This window comes from Rhincodon typus, chromosome 6 (genome assembly GCF_021869965.1).
Source record: "Rhincodon typus isolate 14 chromosome 6, sRhiTyp1.1, whole genome shotgun sequence".
Lineage (NCBI taxonomy): Eukaryota > Metazoa > Chordata > Chondrichthyes > Orectolobiformes > Rhincodontidae > Rhincodon > Rhincodon typus.
Genome location: NC_063337.1, coordinates 100,305,527 through 100,311,526, shown reverse-complemented (window position 1 = coordinate 100,311,526; position 6,000 = coordinate 100,305,527).

The window sequence follows — 6,000 nt, the reverse complement described above, 5'->3', positions numbered from 1 at the left end:
GATTTTCTGAAGAAGGGTCTAGGCCCGAAACGTCAGCCTTCCTGCTCCTCTGATGCTGCTTGGCCTGCTGTGTTCATCCAGCTCTACACCTTGTTATCTCAGATTCTCTAGCATCTGCAGTTCCTACTATCTCTGGTGAGAATAGGGATTTTTTTTGTTTGTAAAGCTGCCTGGGCTGGATGTATATGAGCGGTCAAAGTTCTTCAATTCAGATCAACTGTGTATTCATGGAACAGAATCGTGAAATGAAACAACACAGATGAAGGTTATTTGGTCTGTCACGCCTATGTTTTCTTTTTGGTGGAGCTTTTTATTTAATTCCACTTTCCTACCTTTTTCCCACAGCTCTGCCAGTTTATCCTGTGAAGTATGTTCCAATTCCCTTTTAAATCTTAATATTGTTTCTGCTTTCGTCACCATTTCAGGCTGCAGATTCCCAATCATAATAACTTGCTATGTAAAAAAGAAAGTTTCCTTACTTTGTATTTGGTTCTTTTGGCAATCTCCTTCATCCTTTGGTTACCAACCTTTCCTCCACTAGAAATAGTTTCTCCAAATTTACTTGGCAATAACATTCTTGTCCTGAACATCCCCATCAAATTTCCTTGTAACAATTTTGTGCTAAGGTGAACAACTACAACTATTTCAATCTCTATATATTGAAGTCCTTTCTTTCTATTGTGTCAAATATTGCTCAATTGGTAGCATCATTGCCTCTGAGTCAGAACGCTCTAGGTTAATGTTTTATTGTAACACTTTAGAACAAAAGTCTTGTCTGACACTGTTAGCCCAGTACTAAGCATTCCACCATTAGAAATGGATAGGAGACATTAAGCTGAGGCTTGAGTTATGTGGAATTAAAGATTCCACTGCACCACTTCAGAAACATACAGGAGAGTAATATCTGGTGCTCTGGTCAATACTGATTCCTCAAGCTGCACCACTAAAACAGAATTCTGAGCCATTATCACATTATTGTTGGGGTAAACTTCTGCCATGTTCCCATGTTATAACAATAAGGGGGCACATTCAGCAGAAGTTCAAACAAATGCTTTTTGCTATCCAGCTAGGTTTTTTAAAATGTTTATACATAGGATGTGAGCATCGCTGGCTAGGCCAGTATTCAATGCCCACCTCTAATTGCCAAGAGGGAAGTTAAGAATCAACCACATTCCTGTGGGTCTGGAGTCACATGTAGGCCAATAGATTTCCTTCTCGAAAGGGTATTCATGCACCGCATGGGTTTTTGCACAAGAGAAAAATCAATTTTGCACAACAAGTTGCCTTAGGATCTAGAATGCACTGTCTGAGAATGTGGTGAAGGCAGATTCAATCAAAATGTTTAAAAAAGTGAGAATTTTCATAGGGAGAAAAAATGCATGACTATGAGGAAAAGGTGGGGGATTGAGACAAATTGATTTGCTCTCACATGACTATATTGGGCCAAATTGTTTTCGTTATGCTGTAACCATTCTACGATTCTATAAACTGTGACAAACAAATGTATTGAGCTGGGCTACACATGCACATTTGTACGATTTTAAATATCATAGATCCTTAATCCTAGCTGTGTACCACCACGCTGATCTACTTTAAAGCACTATCCAGCAGAATACAGGTGAGAAAGCATAAACAGAGGGATAAAGGCTAAACAAGTACAAATTTGAAAACGTAGTTCTCTGAAATTGTGGGAAAGCAATTTTTCCAAGGAAAGAGCAATTGAGGGGTAAATCAGGGTGTGGTGCAGATTATCAATCATGGTCTTATCTTTGATTGGCAGATGAGACAATGAAAGATGATTTTCAACCATTAGGTAAGAAAGCAATCATGAGGAGAGCATTTGCACATTTCCATATATTTCAATCAGACTGCTCAATTGCTGTGCTTTTTCCTTCACCTACAATTACAAGTTTCAGGAAGTCCCCCAGAAAGTACATGGATGCAATTTTAAATTTGAAATTTTGTTGGAATTTTGTTCTAATTCAGTTATTTTTGATTGTACCTTCAAGGCCAGCATTTGTTGACCATAGACCCTTTAAGAAGTGACAATGAGCTGCCTCCTTGAACTGTTGCTTTCCATTTTATGTCACTGTACAATCAAGACTAGGAGGAAGAATAATCCTTGTTTTTGATCCAGCAACATTGTGGGAACAGTGATACAGTTCAAAGGCTGGATGGAGTGTGGCTTGGAATGAAACTTAGAGGTGTGGCTGTTGCCTACGTAGTAGAAGTCATGGTTTTGGAAAGAGTATTGATGAGTTGTTGCTCTTGTTCACATTATAGTTGGTATGTACTGTCACCACAGAGTGCCAGAGGTAGGGGAAGTAGAAGTTTAAAGTCATGGCTGAGGTGTCATTCAAGAAGGCTGCATTGCCCTAGATGACCTGGACCTTCCTGAGCAACAATAGAGTTGTATTTGACCATGCATGTGGAAGTATTACATCACACTCCTGATTTAAGCCATTGAATTGATTGACAACTTTAGAACAGTAGGAGGAGATATATTTGCCACAGAATTCTCAGCCCGCTCTCATAGCCACAGTATTTATATGACTGATGCAATTAGATATCTGTGTAATGGTAATCCCCCCGGATGTGATAGTGGGAGATTCAGCAATTGTTATGCCATTGCAGTCAAGGGATGATGGTTAGGTTCTCACTTGCTGGAGATGATCTGTATTGCCTGGAAATTGTGCAGTGTGAATATTACTTGCCAGATAGTTATTTGGCTTCACCACTCTCCAAATGAGGTTATCAACAACCAGCCAAATGTGCTCACATTAATTGTAGGAGTTGTTAAGTGGGAGCTGACTTCATGTTACACTTGCATTTTTTCTGATTTAATCCCTGTTTATTTCCCCAAACTAACATGGTCTTTGGCATTGAAATTGGACACACAGGTCCACTTCCAGTGCAGGCTGGATCTTTTAGGTCCACTGTTCTAACAAGTTGAAATAGCTTTGCCGTGGTGAACATTACAAACAACTTCTGATTCACACCAAAAAAATGTAAAATCACTGCAGGTTCCTGGCAGTGCAAACTGATGCATTGCAATCATCGTTCATGGTCATGTTACTGTGCAAGCAGCAGCTGGCTTCCCCAATGACGAAAATCATGGAAATCTTACAGAATCATGCCACAAGCTAACACATTTGAGGATTAAATAAATATCAAAGGATGAAATGGTACACTGAGTTACTTGCACTTTACCACTTGGACCTGAAAGACTAAATTTTAATCTCAGGCTAATAGTGCACTGGAATGACATTTTTTTGATATGTTTTATTTATTGATATAATTTTTTTTTTAACCATGGTTAGGTATGCTGTGGAGACAGTAAGGGCTGCAGATGCTAAAAACTAGAGTCAATAAATGTGGAGCTGGACAATCACAGCAGGTCAGAGAGCATCCGAGGAGCAGGGAAGTCAATATTTCAGGCCAAAACTCTTCGTCAGGACTGGGGAAAGGGAGGGGAGCCCAGAAATAAATCGAGGGAGGGGAGGTGGGGCTTGGGGGTGTTTGGTGGAGGACAGGTGGGATGGTGATAGGTGGGTGTAGGTAGGGGGTTATTGTGGTTTGTCAGTGGGTAGGGTGGAGTGGATAGGTGAGTAGGAAAATGGACAGGTCGGGGGTGGAGAGACTTTGAGGCTGGTTGATATTCTGGCCATTGGGCTGTAAGCTCCCAAGGCGAAATATCAGGTGTTGTTCCTCCGGTTTATGTTTGGCCTAACTCTGACACTCCCTACCTGTATCCACCTGTCTCCATCCCACCCACCCCCTCCCTCTATTTATTTCTGGGCTCCCCTACCCCGCCCCAGTCCTGATGACGGGTTTTGGCTGGAAATATTGATCTCCCTCCTCCTGAGATGCTGTCTGACCTGCTGTGTTTGTCCAGCTCTGTGTTTATTGACGTTAGGTGTGCTGTGCCTTTTTAAAATTTCTAACATCTATGGCACTGCAAAAGTGTCAATGCTGTAACTAGATTTATGCTAAACATTTCACAGACATAAAACTTTGCAAAAATATAAAGTAACAAGATTCAAAAGGATAAATAGAGATAATCAATTCCCTCCAACTGAGGACTCAGCATTGAGAGTGACATAATCTTAAAATTAGAGCTCAGTCATTTAGGAGTGAAATCAGTTCCCACTTTTGCACACAAAAGATAGCAGAAATCTCCAATTTTTTCTCCTAAAAGATGTGGATGCTGGAAGAGTTGATATATTTCAAGACTGCAATCAGTAGTTTTTCTCATGAATGGAACAAAGAATGCGAAACTAACGTAGGTCAATAGATTTGAGGTACAGATTGATCCACAATCAAATTAAATATTGGAGGAACAAGGACATTTGTCTGTGATGCTGAAACAACTGAAGCAGAGGCAGAATGGTAGGGTGCACTCACGAGATTTAATTATTTGATTTATCTTTTTGATTTGATTTTTTATTGTCATGTGTAATCAAGTACAGGAGTACAGTGAAAAGTGCATTATGTCACCACACAAGATGTCATCCTAGGTATAAATATCTAGGCATTGAATCTTAAGATCAAGGTAGAATGAAAAAACAAAGTTAAAATTTAAACATTGCAGTAATTACAGCTTTTCAGTAAACATATAAAATAAGGTTAAAAGTTACACATTGCAAACCTTCTGAATGTTAAGTAGAAAATAAAGAAATAAATCTGAAAGTTCAAACATTACAGTCTTTCTTAAGCGCTTAGCCACAGCAGGACTACACTTTGAGGAATCAGCTCATGACCAGAGGGCCATGCTGAGCCAAGAGATTGCCAGGTACCTCTGAAAGAGCACTATTCTGGGCAGAGTGATCTCTTCACTGGGCCACTGAGAGATAGTCACGCCCAGCCAAAAGTTTGCCTTGCCAGGCCAAAAATCCGTCTCACTGGTTCAAGAGGCTGCCATGCCAGACCTAGCTACTTTGATTTCAGTGTAAAATGGATAATACATACTATTTTTAAATATAAAAATGTCTGTTCTAAAAATCTGTATTCAAGGCAAACCTTTAAGATTTGGGCACCTGGTTTTGTCATATCACCCATTTGAAGTGCAGTTCATGTACATTAACAGCTTTCAAGCATGGCTGCCTGGGGTGCCACAATAATATTGCCATGCTCCTGAAGATATGCTGCTCCAAAATCAGCTTGTCCAGTTACAATTGTATTATTGTTTAGCACAGAAATAAATACAGACGTAGAATGATCAAGGATTCCTCTATAATTTGGCAAATTTCTATGAAAGGTTTAAATACTTAATATTCCATGCAGTTGGCAAATCCATCCATGGAAGAACACTTTCTCACAATTTCTTTACATTATCCCACATGTCCTTCTGATGGAATGCTCCATTTCTTCTGAAGTCATGGCTACCATTCCTGGATGAACTGTAATTACAGCACATATTGTCCTCTGCCCCTTAATGATTGTCCTTTTGATCACTAGCTCTCAGGGTAAAATATTTCTCTCCCATGCTCAGCAGAGCTTGCGGAGGACTATGCCCTTCAAACCTGCATGGTCCCTACATTTTTATCTCTCTCTCCTCTACCTACTTGTGCTCACTTGTGAAGGTGTAAACCCAGCTATCTGACAAACTAGTTCCATTAAAGTCTGAGTTCTGAGGTAGTGCATGTTAAGCATGAGTCTTGTTATATATCCACCTTGCTGCTGCATTTGTGAAGGCCTTTTCAGAGACAGAAGTTAGAATTTTGCAGTGTATTGCAAAGAATCCAAGAGGAGGAGCCAGTCAAATCTTTGATCGACATGCATGGTCCGACTTGCCTTGTATGCTTCCAAATGGAGCTTCAGTGTGTTTATTTCCAAGTATCTCTTTAATGCTTTATCCTCTGCAATCTAGCACAAAGTGTTTTAGTAAAGATGCTCATATTTCCCTCATTACTGAAATCAGGCCAATGTAACTGAGTGTTGTATGATATGTTAACTTTCGGCGGTTTCTCCTTTGCAGTTATTACCTGGGAAATCTGTGAA